This window comes from Balaenoptera physalus, assembly GCF_965194825.1.
Source record: "Balaenoptera physalus genome assembly, chromosome: 13".
Lineage (NCBI taxonomy): Eukaryota > Metazoa > Chordata > Mammalia > Artiodactyla > Balaenopteridae > Balaenoptera > Balaenoptera physalus.
In genome coordinates this window covers 64,035,451-64,056,140 of record NC_138892.1, presented here as the reverse complement: position 1 = coordinate 64,056,140, position 20,690 = coordinate 64,035,451, and the positions used below count along the sequence as shown (strand labels likewise).

Below are 20,690 nucleotides of genomic sequence, written 5' to 3'. Positions count from 1 at the left end.
AAAAGGCACATGTGGATGCTCAACCTTCACATGGTTTTTGACTCTTCCTTTTCCCCCATTTGTCCTTAGTGAACAACTCCTTTTGGCTCCTTGTTCAAAAGTTTTCTTGCATCCGCTTTTCCTTTAAGTTGCATTTACCACCAGCCTTGTTCAGTCCTCTATCTTTAGACCTAAGGGTCAGCTCTAGATTGATAAAGATCTTTAAAAAATACTATTTTTATCTAAAGGCGTTGCTAAATCCAAGGCTCTGTCACTCATTGTCTTTATTTTATTTTTTATTTTTTAAAATATTTATTTATTTATTTATTTTTGGCTGCGTTGGGTCTTCGTTGCTGTGTGCGGGCTTTCTCTAGTTGTGGTGAGCGGGGGCTACTCTTTGTTGCGGTGCCTGGGCTTCTCATTGCGGTGACTTCTCTTGTTGCGGAGCACGGGCTCTAGGTGTGCAGCTTCAGTAGTTGTGGTGTGCGGGCTCAGCAGTTGTGGCTCGCGGGCTCTAGAGCGCAGGCTCAGTAGTTGTGGCACACGGGCTTAGTTGCTCCGCGGCATGTGGGATCTTCCCGGACCAGGGCTCGAACTCGTGTCCCCTTCATTGGCAGGCTGATTCTTAACCACTGTGCCACCAGTGAAGTCTAGTCCAGCTTCTTTTGGACTATGTCATGGACATTTAAGTAAGGGTTTTCGTATATTTGTGTTTATAATGAATAAGTTGCCTTCCCTTGTGGATGCTCTTCTGTGAACAAAATATTTTCTGAAAGGCCATTTCTTTGGAATTTTATAGCATCACAGCTGACAGAATCTTTGGATACATGGGTTGGCTTTAGTGGACCTGGAAACTCTAAAGTCGTGTGTAGAATTTTGAGTGTGAGTGCTTATGTGCCTTTTTGGGGAGCAGAGTCTCCAGCTTTCATCAGTTTCTCAAAGAGGACTGTGAAGCAAGAACCAAATCTGTGTATTACCACTTTTCATTCTTACTAGCTTGTAAGGAAAGCCAGACTCCCTCAGCGTCCCTCCTCAACACTCACAAACTTACCTATATCAGTTCCCACCCTTATCCTCTTTCCTTCTTTTCTCAGAGGAAGAACTATCCCCCTCCTGTTCCGCAGCGCGTCCCTGTGACTATGATCTCAGTCCCATCCCTTCTCCTCTTCTGGGATCTTGGGATCTTACTTTATTGATCCATCTATTCATTTGTAGTCTTTTGTCTTTTTTTTCTCTCTCATCTTTAGCCTCTCACTTAACACTTGGCTCTTGGCCCCCTCCCTTCAGCCTATAGGTACGCTGAAGTTTCTCCCATCTTAAGAAAAGTATCTTCCCGCGATCTTGTATTGGAACCTATTTGCTTTCGTGTGCTAGCGTTCACTCCCTCTCATAGATCCTAGAAAGTAGAGCCTACATTTCCTTTATTTTGTTCCCTACCTTTGCTCACTCCTCAAGCCTCTGAAAAAAACGTCTCCAAGGCCACCAGTGACTTCTGATTTCAGACTGAAAAGTACCCACATCTTTCTCTACATCTTTCTCTGCAGCATTGGATACTGTGGGCCAGTATCTTTATAAACTCCCTCCTTCCTTAGCTTTTATGGTATCATTTCCTTCCAGCTCCCTACCTATTCCTCTGCTCTCCCTTGGGCTTCTTTTTCTCTTTCTTCCTCCTGGTGTGGGTGTTCCTGGTATCTGTCATTAGCCTTCATCTCACTTCACAGACACTTGCTAAATGATCTCATCTGTGCCCAGGGCCTCAGCTGTCAAGGCTGGGAGATGACTCCCTAGTCTGTATCTTTAGCCCTGACTCCTCTCTGCTCCAGACATCCCATTTATTCTCCCCAGACAACTGTAACTTAGTAGGTCCAAAACTGTACTCCTTGTTTCTGCTCTGCAAATACTTGGGGGTCATCCTTAACTTCTAATGGGTCACTAAGTTCTGTTGATTCTGCTTCCTTCCCTCCATTCACATTGTTTCAGCCTTTGTTTAAGCTCTTACCATCTTTTGCTGAGACCATTACAGTAGTCTCCTAACTTGTCTGCCTACCTTCAGTCTCTTCTCTCTGCAGTTCATCCTTCTCTATTCTGTGATGGAATGATCGTTCTGAAACACAGATCTAATTGTGTCCTTTTCCCTGTTGAAAAATTTTCACTGGCTTCCCCTATCCACAGGATAAATTCCAGGCATCCTTTGTGTAACAAGACCTGCCTGCCTTTTTAGCCCCGCTTCCTGCGCCTTCCATGTTTTTGCTGTCTTCTCTAGCCATGCCGAATGACTTGTATTTCCCTGAATGCATGGTGCTTTTTCACTTCCATGCCTTTGTACATGTTGCCTTTCTCTGAGAAATGCCCACTCTGGCATGTTCTTCCCCTTTTTCTGCCTCTTTAACTTCTGTTCCACTCAATTTCCTGTAAGAAGCCAGCCTTTCCTAAGCTCTCTTAAGAAGTTAAGATCTCTGTATAAGTAGCCATCAATTATCGAGTGCTTATTATGTAACAGGCCCTGTGCTTAGCACTTTGTATATCCTGCCTGACCAGTAAGTAGGTGCTGAATAAATTGCTCCTATTATCATGATGATGAGGGAACTGAGCTAGCAAAAAGCAACTGAACCTTGAGTGGAACAAAGGGTGTGCCAGATCCTGCCCGTCACACATGACCTGATCTTTCCCTTTTTCCCTACCAGGAACAGTAACGTTCTGAAGTGAATGGCAAAGGGGAGAGAACACACTTGAATCATTTAGAACTGTTTCTGCTGCTTACTGTATGATCTTGGACAAGTCTTTGAAGTGTGCTTCTAATCCTAACAACTCCTAAAGATAGGTGTGTCATTTCCATTCTGTAGAGACTTGTTAAGGAACGTGAAGCCTGAAAGTAAAGTGTGCTGGGGTTGGAACCCACCTCAACTTGGCTCCAAACCCCACGGTGTTTCTACACTGCCTCCATCTCCCTGAATCACGTTTCAAGTAATTTCAGCAAAATTCTTTTCCATCTTAACTATTGGGCCCCACTTTTCTTAGGATACAGCTTCTGTCTTTGGAGTTTGGGAGGTAGGGCTCCCTGGAGAGAAAAGAATGGGAATGTTCTATCCTATTCTAAGAGAAATGGATAGCAATTGGAGTGAGGTTGGGTTTTTTTGACCTCGCTTTGCCAGAACCAGCACTCCAACATATATTTGGAGGATTTCATTTATATCAGCTTAACTTCTGGAAGGGTGTGACTTCTTTTTTTCTAAAAAGAACAAAAGATATTGGGTAAAATCCTTTAAGACTGTGTATCTGTAAAGTAAGAGATAATTTTATGTACTTATATTTTGATGTGAAATTAATTTTTCTTCCTTGAATTGAGATGGGGTTGATGAGAAGCTGAAAGGGGAAAATCCAGAAGGATAATATCTTGGATGCTACACAGGACAGCCCTAAATGAAAATGCACAGGTCTGGTGTCTTTGAAAGGTCCTTGCTGTGCCCTGGACTTGAGCTTCTGGGCTACAGATAGAGTATTGTGGTTACATTCTGGTTCAGAAAGAGTTTTTTGTTTGTTTTGTTTTTTCCTTAGGATATTTAATGTTTAATTTAAAAATTAATGTTTAAATTAATGTAGATATTTCTGTAAATGACATTTACTTTAGTTGATTTTTCTTGGAGTTATTTTTTGTCGAAGAATAGTACTCTCATCTCTCTTTTTTTCTTCAGAGGACTCTTGCTTTTAGGGGTAAACTAAAACAGCTGTAGAATTTTTTTCTTTCTTTTTAAGGACCTTGGGTTATGTTTCAATTTATTCATAAACTGGAACCTTGTGGGTTTTAATTCAGGTCAGGCATGAATGCATTACAGTGCTGGCCAGTCTTGTCACTGAATCTCCTTTTTAAAAATGAACCCAGGGGCTTCCCTCGTGGCGCAGTGGTTGAGAATCCGCCTGCCAATGCAGGGGACATGGGTTCGAGCCCTGGTCTGGGAAGATCCCACGTGCCGCGGAGCAACTAAGCCTGTGAGCCACAACTGCTGAGCCCACGTGCCACAACTACTGAAGCCCGTGTGCCTAGAGCCCATGCTCTGCAACAAGAGAAGCGACTGCAATGAGAAGCCCTTGCACCTCAACAAAGAGTAGTCCCTGCTCGGCGCAACCAGAGAAAAGCCCACATGCAGCAGCGAAGACACAACACAGCCAAAAAAATAAAAAATGAAAATGAACCTAGCAGGAATTGTGAGGAGAAGTTTCTGATAGTTTCTTGCTTAGTAAATCTGTGACTGAGGCAAGCAGGCTGTCTTAGATTTTTTTTTTTAATCAAAGTATAATTGACATACAACGTTATATTAGTTTCCGGAGTATGACATAATGATTTGATATTTCTATATGTTGGGAAATGATCACCTCAATAAATCTCATTAACATCTGTCACCATATATAGTTACAATTTTTTTCCTGTCTTAAAATTGTAAAGAGTTGTCATTCTTTTTTTGGCCGCTTTGCGTGGCATGCGGGATCTTAGTTCCCTGACCAGGGATTGAACCCGTGCCCCCTGCAGTGGAAATACAGAGTTTTAACCACTGGACCGCTAAGGAAGTCCCAAGAGTTGTCATTCTTACTTTATTGGACTTCCTTTCTGGTTTGGAGAAACTTTCATTTTTAAATTGAATGTGTAGCAAAAGCATTTGTGAGTTCTCCTCCCATGGTTCTTTGCTTATCGTTTTCTTCAAGGAGACCAAGGGAAGTCCTAGAAGAGAAGTTTCTGTTAAAAAAAAAAGGCAACTTCCTCATTTGTTGGTTCTCTGAGCTCTAATCTCTAATGTTACTCCCACATTATAGTTATTTTTCAAATGACCTTCAAGTTATTATGTGATCATTTGCATAAATATTGTCATCTCCCTTTGTAAGCTGCTTGAGGACAGCGCGCAGCGTCCTTCAGCGTAAGTGCTTTTCAGTCCTTATTCAACCAGTGAACGAATCTAGACTCTTGTCACCAACCTCCTTATCTGTTCTTATTTCCTTAGTAGTATCTGACAGACTCTTCTATTACAGGCAGACTGGTTTCCTCACTTCTTCCTGACTGGCTCATTCTCATCTGTTTGCCTTGGCAGCGGTTGTTTTCTTTGTCAGGACTACCTTTTCTCCTAGTAAAATTTACCTGTGGTTTCATGGCCTGGTTGACGTCCTTTGATCATGAAACCAACTGACGACTTTAGTCCTTATTAATCTCTTCTGTTTTTAGGCTATTGTTGTATTCAGTAACAGTTTTAACACTTAACTGACAGCTGTTTATTTGTTTTGTTTATGTTGTTTTTGCCTCCTCAGTTAGACTTTAGATTTTGTGAGTGTAATGACTAGGTCTTCTACCTTTGGGAACTTGTAAGGTGCTAAACATATCAATATAGCAATAAAGGTGTATTGAGCACATTTATTTACAAGATCTATTGAGAGGGTGAGAGATGCATAGAAGGCAGATACCCTGCTCTCAAGGAGCTTTCAGTCTAGTAACTTCTCAACAAATAGCTGTTTGGGCTTTAAAAATATTAATTTAAAGTAATTGTCTTTTGAGTGAGCACTTAGAAACTATTTTATACTTGAGTGATAAGATAGCCTTTAAACAGTCCCATTTGAAATGATTCTGGGAAAATGGCAGTTTGAGCACATCTCTGCTGCCCTCTTTTTTTAAAACTCAGTTCAAGTAAAATAACAATTTCAAAGCTGAACAAAAATACTAAGAGTTGGAAGGGGAACTCATGAAAGTCGAAGGACTTGGAGGATAGATCCAGGAAACCAAAAATGCAGATAACAAGAATTTTAGAAGGAGGACTAAGTAATAGAAGAAAAATTCCCTGAGCCAAAAAAAGATTGCAGATTGAAAAAGACTGAAGATTGAATGAGTTCACTGTGTTCCAGGCAAGATCGATGAGAAAAGGCACAAACCTAGGCATATTCTGATAAAATTCTTGAATTCAGTGATAAAGAAAAAAAAAAAAAACTTACAAGTAAGTTCCTAGATAGAAAGATAAAGATACAAAAGAAAAGAAAAGGTTAGAAAGATTCAAAAGAAGATAAAGATACAAAAGAAAAAGTTAAAACTACCACAAAACAGACTGTTCTCATTTGTAACACTATAGTGTTAGTGTAAGAAGCAGACTATTTAGAGAAAAGGTCCACTCCAAAAATCTTACAGGCAGTCTAGATACTATTCACCTTTCAGGGAAAAGAAAGCTCTGTGTGGGTGTGCAAGGATTCATATTATATCACCCATAGACTCTAATCTGGACAGTGTACTCTAATCAAACAGATAATATTTCCTCTCCTCCTTCCAAAGTAGGAAGAGGAGAGGACACAGTGATAGACAAAGGACTTTGAAATATATATATGTATCATATATTATTGTTACTCTATGTTACATGTAATATGTATATCGATATAATTACATATATTGAGAGTGACAAGGAATGTGTAATATAAATGCTAAGTAAGGATCTTTGAAATTGAAGACACATATTCAAAGAGAAAACCTTGCTGTCTGAAGGAAATATTCTAAATGATTCCAGCAAAACCTGGACATCGTGGGACAGGGTAGTGTGTGGGTGAGTGGGAACTAAAAGCATTCTTTGGTATCATTGGTATGTTGGCAGGGGAAGTATGGCAATGAACTGCCTTTGTGAGGAGAAAAATACTTCATTTATAATAGTGCTAAAAAAATTGTAAAATACTTAAAGGGAAAGTATCACAAGAAAGGCGCAGGATCTGTGTGAAGAAAATTGTAACAGATTAAGGATGATCTGAAAAAAATGGAAATATATACCATGTTCCTGGATGGGAAAACTAAAAATATGTAAATTTAATGGAAATTAATTATAACTCCAGTGGAGAATTCTTTTGGGGGTGGGGAAATAGGTAAAACAATCTGTGTTCAGATAGAAGAATAAATGTTTTAGAATAGCCAAGAAAATTTAGGCACAGAATAGTGAGGTGGTCCTTGCTTTACCATGTATTGAAACAGATTCTAAAATGATCATGCTCAAAGCAGTGTGGTATCAGCATGTGAATAAGGATGAGCAAACAATAAAGTACCCCAGTCCTTGTATATGTAAGAAAAATAATTGTAAAAACGTGAAGGTTTTGCAAGCTTAGACTCTTTCTTTCCAATTGTCTCAAATTAAAAAAAGATCTTAAAATAAGTTGGCCAGGGCTCCATAGGACATCAGAAATACTGATATTGTATTTATCCTTGATACTCTATTTATCCTGCCAAGAGGAGCACAGTGGAACCATTCCTCCTGCAGTGTCTTTCCAGTGCCTCTACAAACAAAGCTTAATATTGTGGCATCTGGCAAAGGAAAAATATTTAAAGGGTTCATCTTAATTTTCACAGAGTAGGCAATGAAGGGGAGATTTGGAGCTGAGAAGCAATAAATTGATAACTGACACATTCTTGATTCCTCTCTTTTCTTCAATCCAACGGCCCATATCTAGTCCATCAGTAAGTCTTTTTGGTGCTACCTTGAGAAATACCCTTGCATCTGCTTCTCTCCATCATTGATCACTGCCGATCATCACCTTGCCTCTGTTACCTCATCTGTAGCTTCATAGCGCCTTATCTAGTGTCCCTGCTTTTTTCTCTCTAACCTATTTTCCACACAGCAGCTACAGTCAGCTCTGTAAAATACAAATTAGATCATGTCACTTCCCTGCCATTGAATTTCCTTCAGTGGACTTCTGTCTTTTAAATAAAATTCCGGGGACTTCACTGGTGGCACAGTGGTTAAGAATCCACCTGCCAGTTCAGGGGACATGGGTTTGATCCCTGGTCCAGGAAGATCCCACATGCCACGGAGCAACTAACCCTGCGAGCCACAACTACTGATCCCGTGCACCACAACTACCGAGCCTGTGCTCTAGAGCCCACGAGCTACAGCTACTGAGCCCATGCACTGCAACAGCTGAAGCCCGCGCACCTAGAGCCTGTACTCTGCAACAAGAGAAGCCACCGCAATGAGAAGCCCGCACACCGCAACAAAGAGTAGCCCCCACTCGCTGCAACTAGAGAAAGCCTGCGCGCAGCAATGAAGACCCAATGTAGCCAAAAATAAATAAAATTAAAATTAAAAAAAAAAGTAAAATAAAATTCCAGCTCCTGTTCCATGGTCTACAAGGCCAGCACTCCTGTTCCCCCATCTACTTTGCTTCAGCCACACTGGCTGACTCTTCTTTCCCTCCTTTCTCTTTTCCTCCCTCTCTCCTTTTCTTTTTTCCCTCTCATTCCTTTCCTCTCTTCCTTCTTTCTCTTCCTCCCTCCCTTTCTCTTTTCTTTTCCTTTTTATTTATTTAGCTACTATTTACTGAGCGCCTACTTTATGCCACATAGGTACAGGCAATACAGCAGTGATTAAAATAACAAAAATCTCTGCCCTTAAGGGGCTTACGTTCTGTAGGAATAGACAGAAATGAATAAGTAATTTATATTGCCTGTCAGATGGTAAAAATTTTAGTGGAGAAAAATCATGAAGAGCAATAGAGAATACTGGGGCTGGTCAGTGGATACAATTTAAAGTAGGGAGTCAGGGATGACTTCATCATAAGATGGCACTCGAACAGAAACCTGAGGATGGTGAGGCTTTTTCTCTCCTTTGAACTCACCGTGCTTGTTCCTGCCTCCAGACCTTGTTCCTTGCTTTTCTTCTGCTGAGAATGCTCTGCTCCAAGTGCTGTGCTTGGCTGGCAACTTTGCCTCCTTTCTGTCTCAGCTCAAAAGTGACCTTCTCAGAGATGCCTTCCCTGACTGCTGAGTTTAAATGAGCAGCTCCTCCCCACTTTCTCCATCTCATCTTTTTATTTATTTATTTTGAAGTCAAAGTGATTATTTATTTATTTATTTTTGGCTGTGTTGGGTCTTCATTGCTGTGTGCGGCCTTTCTCTAGTTGTGGTGAGCGAGGCTACTCTTCGTTATGGTGCGCGGGCTTCTCACTGCGGTGGCTTCTCTTGTGGAGCACAGGCTCTAGGTGTGAGGGCTTCAGTAGTTGTGACCAGTGGGCTTCAGTAGTTGTGGCTTGCAGGCTCTAGAGCACAGACTCAGTAGTTGTGGCTCACGGGCCTAGTTGCTCCGCGGCATGTGGGATCTTCCCGGACCAGGGCTTGAACCCGTGTCCCCTGCATTGGCAGGCAGATTCTCAACCACTGCACCACCAGGGAAGCCCTCATCTTTTTTTTTTTTTTTCTGTTTAAAATTTTCTATTTAATACCACCATTTGAAATGATCTTGTTCGTGTATTTATTATCTGATTCCAGTAAAATGTTAGTTCTGTGAGAGACCTTGCTGCCTTGCTTCCTGCTGGATGCCAGGACCTAGAATAGAAGACACTCAGTAGACACTTGTTCACGAATAGATGGACTTTGCAGGGAGAAGATTCCAACAGGATTCCTTAGATGGTGATAGCTTTACAGAGTAAAGAAATGTCGGCTCTGTCCCAGGGCCTCTGCTGGGAAGGGACAGGGACCACTGTGGAAGCTGGCCAGGGCTGGAACTCAGGGGCCTATGATGTTTCCTGGCATTTGGTTAGTTTCTCATGTTTGTTTTTCTTTTGTTTCCTTCACCTATTTATCTGCACGCTCTGATTTTCCATGTGACTTTTACAGTTGGGTGGTGTGTGACAACTTTCCATTTTATCAGCCTACCTGGCTATTTGGCTCATACATTTCAGTTCAGCTGATATTTATTATGCAGAAGTGTATAGAAGACGCAGTGCCAAGCCTGGTAGAGCGCTTGCATGAGAGCCAGAGCTGGAGCCAGGCCGCTGAGTACCTCTGCTCCCCGCATGGAGGGACGTCCACTTCTGTGTTGCCTTGTACTTGCCTGTGCGTCGATTCCCTTTTCCTCTACCTTGACCAACTGTATTACTCACAGGATCTGATCTGAGGTGTAAGCTCATTGGGTGAGTTTTTCTGTAGAATAGATAGTGTAAGCAACCTCGTTTTGGTTTAACTGGTCAGTCCTGGTTGGGAAAAACTAAATATTTCCCATGTTTGGTTTTCCAACATCTTTTCTTGGCCACATTACATCTTTTCCAAAATGAAATATTTAGCCATATGGTAAATATTTGGTTTGTTGAACTGTCACACCTTTGGACAATTTATCGTAGTTTATGCAAATTGTGTGGCCAGCTAGACTTCTGAGGGCATTCACAGGCCACCCATAATGTGTCCACCTGTATGCATACAACACTTTTATTTTAGGTCCTAATGTTTTCTCTCAGGTGCCTCTTTGAGTACCTGTGTCCAAGATGTTGTTCAGACACTAAATTTATTGTAATTTTACACATAGGATAAATATAATAAAAATCTCAAATATTCCATTTATTTATTATTCTGTCATCAACTTGAAGTTTATCTTTGTGGCTGAGAAACAGAACTTGTGAAACATCTTAATAATTAAGATTATCCTATTTCAGCAAAGGTTGAAAGAAATATGACTTAGATGATTATGTTGAAAACAAGACTAAAGTATTATGTTTATCAACCAGAGATCACCATTGCCAGAAGTAGTAGATTGCTCAGAATTCTGAATTTGATTTGATTATCTTCTAACTTTTCCTTACAATTGTAGAAAAAAGAGTTTTTCATTAGAGGTGGGGATTCTTTCCTGCCTTCCCCCCCCCCCCCCCCCCCCGCCCCAGTCAGTTTTAGTTGTCTGTTTCCTTACCTATAAAATGTGGCTAAGAATGCTATCAACCTTATAGGATTGATGTGAGAATTAAATCAGTTAATACATAAAAATACAGTGATTAGAACAGTGCCCAGCCAGGAAGTCCCTGACAGTAGCTTTTTGTAGTTATTTGCAGAGGTAAGATATTGCAAACAGTATCTTTATTGCATCATAGATGCCATAAGGAAGGCATGTACAAATACTCAGGGTGCTCAGGCGAAGGGCGTTCATGCACCTGTGGTGTTTCTGGGGAGGAGTATCACTCAGGCTCAGAGTCATCAGTTGAATAGGAGTTCGGTGGGAGGACAGACCAGGGAGGAGGATAGTTTAGGTTTGGAGAAAGACATGGGTTTGTGAATCACTGGAGTATGTTGGGGGAATTACGATGATGTAGTAGTCATTGCTAGAGCATAAAGAGTAAGCTCAGTAGGTCCAATAGCCGGGACAGGTGGGTAGGTCTTAGAATCTTAAATTTTATCTCGTAGGTTCTTGCTTCTCAGTAGGAAATGTGCCAGGGTACTCAAAACTGTAGGATAAACATGGTACATCTTCTTGGGGTATCCATTTAATTGAATTTGGGGGAAATTATTGCTATATTAAAACATGAATATATTATAATACAGGATTTAAAATCCAAGGTAAAATATAATTTTAACATTTTAAATAAAAAAATAATACATTTTGCCTTAGTTGCTGGCTTCTTCAGGCTGTGCCTCTTCTAGACCCTCCATCCCCCCCATCACTTTCTTCAGGTGAAAGTTGAAAGAGCACCTGTATAGGTCATGGGGAATCACTGAGGAATTGTAAGCAGGAGTGGATGGCATCTGTATCTGGTGGAGATCAGCCTAGAGGAGGATGGTTTCAGGCTCCTGTGTCACACAGCCAAGGGTCACCATTCACAAAGAATACAATGCGAAATACCTTAAGTAGATAAGGACAGGGCAAGAGGGCAAGACAGGACATGGAGAGTTATAAGGTGGCTACTGAAATGAGCTGGTGGCTTCTGCAGTGGGATTGGGGAAGAGGGAATGAAAAGAGGTATTTAAGGAGATAGAATCGAAGAGACTCGTGTAGAAGAGGAGAGCGTGTGGTGTGTTGGAAGAACCTAAGTTGACGCCTAAGAAACTTAAATTTCTGGCTTAGCATCTTGAGGGAAAGGGCACCATTTTCTAGTACAAGGAATAGCAGAAGAACAGTTTGGAGTACGGGAGGAGATAAATTCAGTGTTCCTGAATTAGAGGGGTCTTTGGGCCATGCGGGTGAAGGTGCGTAGCGGGCAGTTGGCTATGTGTGTGTGGAGCTCTTTAGGAAGGCCTGTCCTGATGACACACCTTCAGTTTTCCTGAGTGGCCATCACTGGCAGTGAGGCCCACGGGCATGACTGAGGTGGTCCGAGGGGAGCACAGCGAGTGAGAAGAGGCTAAACAGAGAGCTCTGGAAGTGCTGCCATTTAAGGGAGGAGGCTGAAGGAAAGGAACCTGAGAAACTCAGAGGTATGTGTGGCCAAAGAGGGAGAAGAGCAAAGCAGCAGGGAATTTCAAGAAGTGCCTGTCGCTGCAAGAGAGTTTAAGAGTAGCCTGGGAAACGCTGTCCAGATTTACCGGTGGAGGAGGCCACTGCTGGTGACCTTTGCCTGAGCGGTTTCAGTGGTGTTGGGGGTGGGGACTGCAAACCTGTCCGGAGAGGGTGAGGCATCCAAGGCGGGAGAGGAAGTAGAGGCAGGCTGCACACGCTGCTCTTGGGAGCCTGGATCTGTGAAGTGGAGGAGAGAACAGTAGCTAGGATGCTTATACGTTCACCTCCTCTTTCTCTCCCACTGGAAAGTAAGTTGCACAAGGGCAGGAACTTCGTTTTATTTACTGCTATATCTCCAGGGCAGAAGAGAGCTCCTGGCACCTAGTAGGTGCTCAATAAATATTTGGTGGCTGAATTAATGTTATGTTAAGATGGGAGAGACTTGAGCATGTTCATTTGTAGGGTGGAAGGGTAAAGAGGTCTTGGAGAAGAAGGTTTGAAGGTCTCGAGGAGAAAGGATGTGATGGAACATGGTCTCCATGAGTCAGGAAAGTTTGAGATTCCAAGCCCCTCTGGAGTGACTATCCAGGATACCGGGAGTGACTCCTTTTCTGCTGAAAGTGAAGGAAAGGAGGAACGGATGGGAGCAGAGGCAAATGTTTACAGATGGTGGAGGAGGAAGTTGAGGGAGTTCTCTCCTGATGGTCTTATGAGTATTCTCTAAGTTAAAAATAAATTAAGAATGCATATCATGTGTGTATCCTTGGAAAACATTTTGTGAAGACATACAAAAAAGCCACCCCTATTTAAGCAGCTGTGCTTGTGGGGAGAGTCATAGACAGGTAATTGTAGGCACACACAAGGTTGTGGTCAGTGATATAAAGGGTAGATGAGGTAAGGATGCGCCCAGGGGATGAGTAAGTAGGTGAGACAAGAGGTCTCAAGTTTCAGATGGGAATGCAGGGAGTGGCTGGGAGCTGGGAGGAGGGATGCATACGCAGTGTGCACGCCGTTTCATCCTGCCCCAGGAACCTTCTGTCAGTAGGAGACTGTCCTTGGATCATGGGGAAGTGGGAGGAGAGGCAGTGCATGAAGCTCGGTCTTTCCTCTTTGAGATAAAATGAACTGAAACCTGAGCCTTGAGGGAAGTAGAGTCACTCATTGTTAGTAACTCTTCTGGTTCTAACCAGGCTGGTTTTCCAGTGATTTATTTCTGATTCATTTGATAGGAAACTGCTTTCCCAACTTTTGACAAACCTGTTATCTGAAATGATCTGTCTGTTTAGAAGCACAGGTAGTAGTGAGAAAGGATATGAGAGTGTCGCAGTGAGTCATAAAGAACAAGACATGACCATATTTATTTACTGCATCAGGCTTTAGCTAGAATTAATTTAGAGAATATTAAAGTGTCCATTTTATTTTAATTAGCAATTGTTTAGTAATAAAGTTTCACTTGTTCAGAATTCTCTATTTTCAGTCTATTTGAGTTCAAGACTACTTACTTCTCAGAAACTTTCTGAAAGGGAAACTAGAGTAGTAAGGATGGGTCTTTTAGTCTTCTAGACTTTCGTTGAAATTAAATTACCCAGTGAAGCAAATTTTGTTTTTATCTTTTGCTATTAACCTTAATGGCCATTATTGCAAATCAGTCTCTGACAGCTAAGCAGTATGAGGCAGGGTAGAGTTGAACTTGAGTCCTGGCTACTTCTGTTCTTGCATTTCTCACATGTTAAAACACGTTCCCTATAAAATGAGCAGAGGATCTTTCAGAAAGGGATCTGATTCTAAGAGTTAAAGGGGTTTTGCTTAGAACAAGTTGCAAATTCTAATCACTTATTTAACTGCCCTATCAGGGAAGGCAGGTTTATGGTGTAAAAAGCACCTGTCAATTTTTGGAGATGGAGAGAAGTACCTTTTTTTCTCTTGATAGGAGGTGAAATCAGAGGTTGACTAAGACATACTAATTGGAACTTGGTATCGTCTCAGTTGGCTCAGTACTTAGAATTCATTTTCTCTAAGCCAGTGGTCCCCAATCTTTCTGACACCAGGGACTGGTTTCGTGGAAGACAATTTTTCCACAGATGGGGTGGGGGAGGGTTCAGGCGGAATGGGGGCGACGGGGAGCAGCAGAGGAAGCTTCGCTCGCTTGCCCGCCCCTCACCTCCTGCTTGCGTCCCGGTTCCTAACAGGCCGTGGACCGGAACCAGTCAGCAAGGGTTGGGGGCCCTTGCTGCAAGCCATCCCAGTTCTGATGGGGAATCGGGGGGAACCCTATGTGCCTCCACCTCATTCCCCCCAATTCTAAGTTTTTTAGCCATTAGTTGAATAGTTAGAACTCCAGTTAGGCCTTTATTTGAGGAAAGAAGAATGACTTTATCAGCATTTGGGGGAGAACCTAGGGGACAAGAGAGTCTTCAGGTCAATTTGGCATCAACAAGCTGAGGACCTATTTCTCATTTTTACAGAGAACTAAGTTATAGCCAGATCCCTATTTTCCTGGAATTTATGTTGTGTGTGTGTGTGTGTGTGTGTGTGTGTCTAAGAGAACATGTTGAAGACTTTTGAAAGAGACCTGACGTCTGGACCCTCTTTACAGATTCTCATTTTTGTTGCCTTTTACAGGAATCAACTGGGAAAGCATTCTGAGATGAGGCATGTCAGAGGCAGTGAGTGAGGTAACAGGGAAAAGGTCACTGGGTTCTGGTCCCATTTCTGCTATTTACAAGCTTTGTGACCTCAGGCAAATCATTTAACCTTTCCTGGCCTCTGGGAGATGAAGTGGCTAGATGAGGGAATCTAGTTCTTTCCAGCTCTTAATTCCTGAGATGACCTGTGAGTATGGTTTAGGAAAATGTATGAAGAAAAAATCATATATATATATATATATATATATATATATTTTTTTTTTTTTTTTTTTTTTTTCCCCCCCTTGGCCGTGCCACACCGCGCAGCATGTGGGATCTTAGTTCCCCGACTAGGGATCGAACCCGGATCGAACCCATGTCCCCTGCATTGTAAGGCAGATTCTTAACCACTGCACCACCAGGGAAGTCCCCCCTTACATTTCTGTTTATCCTTCCCAGAGGCTGGAAATCATGTCTTATTCGTCTTTACTTTCTTTATCGTAAAACATTGAGGGGAAGAAAGGTAATATGTGAGGAAATAGGTAACAGCAGAGTCAAAGATGGCCCAGATTTTAATTCGGGGTAATGGGAGAATGTTTATGTTATACGTAGAAATACCTGAGGTGCTGGTTTGGGGAGAAGATGATGAATATAATTTTGGACATGATGGAATCTGTGGCACTGGCAGGACATTCAGGTAGACTGTTCAATAGGCAGTTAGAGATGGTGAATTATATCCTGGAGCGGTTGGAGGATTTGAGCACCATCTTCATGAGGTTCCTCAGGGTGAGTCAGATCTTTGAAAGGGAAAGTGGAAAACGAAGCGAAGGGGGAATGCCTGTATTTAGGAAGCTAGAGGAGAAAGAAGAGTCATTCAGGCCGCCAGAGGTGATCGCAGAAATAGGAGGTGTACTGGGGTGCGTAGTAAGTGGCTTTTATGGAGGTAAGTACTCAACTATGTTAAAGCTATGGAGAGGTTAGGAGGATTAGATGAGGGAATACAGATGATTGGATTAGTCAGTTCCAGTCCTGTGGCTGGACCAGAGGCTACATTAAAAAGCGATGAGGACACAGAAACAATGAGTCTGTAGGCTTCTTAGTTTGAAGTTGGGGAAAATGAAATTAAAGAACAAGGGCAGGTTCAAAGGAGTGCTTATTTCTTTTACTTTATTATTATTTTTTAATAATAGAGGATACTGAGAAATCTTTATAGGCCTGGGAGGCTAAGAATGGAGGCTAAGAAAAGATTGTGTTGGCTAGGGAGATTTGGACACAGATTAGATCCCTGGAGGGTAGATGAGGGTGAATTTGAGAGCAGGCTGCCATCCAGTTGGAGGAGGAGCATCTCTCTGAGACAGGAAGAATGGTTTGGTTGAAAAAAATGATTTAGGGAGAGGAAATTGGTGTGGGATTAAAGGGAAAAGAATATTCAGAAAGATGGAAGCATGGGGTTTTGAGAAATGTGAAAAGAATTAGAGCAGCAGCGGCAGGGGAGTTTGGCAGGAATTAATGAAACAATGAAAGCAATGCTGGTGCTCGTAGGCAGACAGAGTGTGGTCAGCATGAATTTGGAGGGGACACAGTTGTGATGCTTGTGTGCAACTGTGAGATCAGGGTGTCATACAGGTCGTCAGTGTGAATGACGCTGGCTACAAGGACAGTGACAGGACCTGGGGTCTGGGGGGAAGCAAAAGAAACCAGCAGTAAAGATGGAATGTGCTCTGGGGGCTTCAGGACTTCAGTGCCCTAACCTGGGCTTCGTAGTTCAGACCAGCAGCATTCCTGAGTCCCTGTGTGTTTGTGTTTATGAAGCAGGAAAAAAGATGGTCTTATTTAAGGGTTATTGAGGTGGAAATGAGGTATGAGAATACTTGTAAGAATACTGTGCATTTTTTTCCTATTAAATTAAAAAAAAATGGCATGGGAACATTGTTGAAAAACTCCATGAAATGGAAAAATAGCCTCCCTCCTCCCCCCACCCAGCCCCATCCCACTTCCCAAGGTGCAGCCATTTTTTATCAGTTAGTAGTATAACTTTCAATATGTTAAGTCACCTTTAGGAAGCATGTCTTGATTCTCTGCTATGAACAGTTGAGAAGTGTACTCATTTCCAGTACTCTTTCCTTCTGAGTTTTTTCAGTCATATTAGTGTTCTTTTTTTTAAAAAAACCCTTTTTTTTTTTTTTAAGTCTTTATTGAATATGTTACAGTATTGCTTCTGTTTTTTGTTTTGGTTTTTGGCCTCCAGGCATGTGGGATCTTAGCTCCCCAACCAGGGATTGAACCCACATCCCCTGCATTGGAAGGTGAAATCTTAACCACTGGACCACCAGGGAAGTCCCTACTGGATCTACTTTTAATTTCGTCTCTGCTTTCTATGTTCCTTCTCGGTCTTACTCAGCTGCTGTTGTTTCTCATACTTTGTCATTTTTCTTGTATTCTTCTTAAAATTTGGAGTAGTTATTTTTGATATGGGGTGCAAGAGAGTTAAACTTTTAAGTCCTTGCCTTTCAGTAACGTCTTTATCTCTCATTTGATTGTCATTTCTGTGAATGTAACTTGTTTTTATACTCTGGACGCTTTTAGGGTTTGCTTTTCGTCTTTGGAGTTCTGATGCTTTCCCTAGGGTGTGTCTAGGTGCCTGTCTTCTCCATCATCCTGTTTGGGAGTTAGAAGACTCTTTGAATTTACTGGCTGTCTTTCTGGAGCTCAGGGAGAATTTTGTTTTATTACTTCTTCCCTTCCATGTGCTGTGTTTTTAAATCTGTTTTGTGTTTGCTGTCTTTCCTCTCTCTCTTTTACTTACCTTCCGTTTTAACAGCAGGTTTATTCTTAATTTTTATAGACGTGATATCCTCTTGAATCTCTCTGAGCATGCTAATTAGCATTTTTTTAAAGTTCTCTTTTAATTCCTGAAATAACTCATATTTCCTTTGGGGCATGTTTTTCCAGAGGTCCATCTTGGTCTACTTTTCCTGTTCTGTTGGGTTTCCTCAAATGTCATTTGTGGTTGTTCACAGTTAATGTGTGACTAGGTTGGTTAGGTAGTTGGTGTGGTTTTCTTCTGGAGTTGAATAGGTCTTACTAGCTATTTACATTTTTATTATGGAATATCACATACAAAAGAGTATATGTTATGTGTGTGCACAGTTTAAGGAAAAACAGCAAATTGTCCATGATCTAGTTTAAGAACTGAAACCTTAAAATACCTCTGAAGGCCCGTTGGGCCTGTCCTGTTACTTTCGCCTCACTCTCAAATGTAGCCATCATCCTGAATTTTGTTACTCATTCCCTATTTCTGCTTTATAGTTTGTATGTATCCCAAACAAAGTATTATTTAGTTTTGTAAGTTTATGAACTTTAGGAGTGGAATCATGCTGTGTATATTCTTCTGTGACTTGCTTTTTTTTTTTCTTTTGCTCAGCATTGTTTACGAGGTTCATTCTTGCTGATGCAGGTTACTGTAGTTCTTTTTTTGTTTTCCTGCTGCTCTAGCATTCCATTGCATGAATTCACCTCATTTTATGAGTTCATTCACCAGTTGGCAGATATTTTAGTTGTTTCTAGTTTTTTGCTGTTGCAAATGTCATTGCTATGAACATTCCTGTGTATGCCTTCTACATTTAAATATATATATATGTTTATACCTTTAGTCATGGATTTTCAGATGCATATATAAAAGTCTAGAATTAAACAGAACAAAATCTCTGGATAGGAAATTGTGAATGATTAAAAATGCTTTTATAAACTTTGTATTTTCCATAGTTCCTTACATGCCCTTAATTTTATGGTCTGGAATTTAAAAAAATCAACTGAACATACACACTATTTTTCTTTGGAAAACACAGAAAAGGATAAGAGTTGGTAAGAGAAATTTGCATTAATAAATGTGGAAAAATTCAGTGCCACTTTCATAATGTTAACTATGGTTTTTTGCATGCTTAAAGGTTTTGTAGAGTCATTAACAATGCCATCTATATCAAGTTAGTCTATTTGTAAGTACTTCCAGGCTTGAATTATAGTGTTTATGTCAAGTTTGTAACTTTTTAAACTTCTTTTCTGTTACTTTCCTTTTCACCTACCATCAGTCACTCACATTTCCTTTGTCAGCATCATGCAGGATAAAGGAGACCTATCAAAAACATTTGCTATCCGAGGACAAAGAATATTTTTGAAAGCGTTCAGATAATTTAAGAGATTTATTATAGGTTAATTGAGCTTTTGAATTGTGAAGATTTTGGTTTTTGTTTTTGTTTTAGTGGTAAGGTTTCTCAGAATGAAGCGTGCCAGGCTTTTGATAATGATTTTTGATACTCTAAATAACACAGACTCACGTGGGGTAACAGTTTTTCTATATTGCCTCACTGACTCAGAGCACCAGGTGATTGAGCAAATAGATCATTCAAAACAACTGATCAGGACTTCCCTAGTGGCGCCGTGGTTAAGAATCCGCCTGCCAATGCAGGGGACACGGGTTCGAGCCCTGGTCTGGGAAGATCCCACATGCCGTGGAGCAACTAAGCCCGTGCGGCACAACTACTGAGGCTGTGTGCCACAACTACTGAAGCCCTTGCACCTAGAGCCCGTGCTCCGCAACAAGAGAAGCCACCGCAATGAGAAGCCCGGGCACCGCAACGAAGAGTAACCCCCGCTCACCACAAGAGAAAGCCTGCGCACAGCAATGGAGACCCAACGCAGCCGAAAATAAATTAAAAAATAATAATAACAAATAAAAATTTTTAAAAAACCCAACTGATCACAGAGCTTGGGAAATTTGTGTTCAATTTTCATTGATTGGCAATAGAACTGATAAACTTGGCCTCAGACATAAGGAAAAATCCATTTTATATACCAGTAAACTTTGTGGAACAGTTTTGTTTGACCTTCCTTTAAAGATGCACCTCCTCTGATAAACATCACTCACAGGCCTCTGGAGTTCTTACTCTAAGACAAGTGTCATTCTTTGAGTGCTTCCTGAAGTACAAAACATGGTAATACATCCATTTAAACATATTATGGGAGTTGGTTGAAAATTTCTGATGATCACCATGGTATTAAATTTGGATAATGGAACTTGCTTGATGTAAGCAGTTTTCCTCAGTTGGTTTATGAAAGAACCTAAGCCTCAAGTTTTGGAGGAATCCCAGAGGTCCTCCTCACTCGCACCGCCTCTTTGCAGCAACATGTGCTGTACAAACTTGAGAAAAATTTGCCGTGATGCCAGTTTTAATTCAGGAAGGTCAAGTTTCAGAGTTGGGTGGAAGAAGAAAGTTGATAATAGCTTAGACTTGTGTATGGCTTAGGAGATTAGAAAGTGAAAATTGGGGTTGATGCAACAACCTACTTAATGTCCATATTAACTCCTAAAATGTGAGCACTTTGTTTCTTATATCATCTCCTTTTCATATTTCACCAAACAAAATACTTCATGATCTCTGTGCCCTACCATGGGAAAGCCTTTTAGAAATTTTATTTTGGTCTTGGATGATTTAAAATATTTGTGAATGTATTGTAGAGAAATGTTAGTTTTTCACATACAGAATGTGATGCTCTTATTTATTGATTAGTCCCATCTTAACAAGATTTATAGAGTCTGGAGGAAAAGATGGGGAGAAAATGACCCAAATATTGTATTTAATATTTTAGTTATTTTTAAGGTAAGTTAGTAAGGGAAAGGGATCCATGTGTACTTGGTTTGAATGAGAGTCAAAATCCCTAAAAGTGCTTAGGGTGTTAGTAATAGTTGTAATTCCGGTTTGAAATTTGCATCATCGCAGTATAAAAACTGAACTGATGTACTGACAGTTGGAGGGGAAATTTCTTTTTTTTTTAATCCGTGGTCACAGACAACTTCTGTTTGGAGAACAGAGAGAAAGGCAGGCTAAGAGAAATA

The 20,690-nt window shown here is 41.1% G+C and overlaps 1 protein-coding gene and 1 pseudogene across 6 annotated transcripts in view; both read left to right on the top strand.

Moving 5' to 3' along the window:
* DIP2B (disco interacting protein 2 homolog B) overlaps positions 1-20,690 on the top strand; it is a 246,041-nt gene that overhangs the window by 15,040 nt on the left and 210,311 nt on the right. The gene's annotated exons all lie outside the window — the stretch shown is intronic.
* The window catches only part of LOC309641290 (small ribosomal subunit protein uS5 pseudogene), a 57,751-nt pseudogene continuing 52,581 nt past the window's right edge, over positions 15,521-20,690 (top strand). Inside the window, exon 1 of the transcript in view lies at positions 15,521-15,721. The product of the transcript in view is annotated as a small ribosomal subunit protein uS5 pseudogene (transcript). The remainder of the gene's footprint in view (positions 15,722-20,690) is intronic.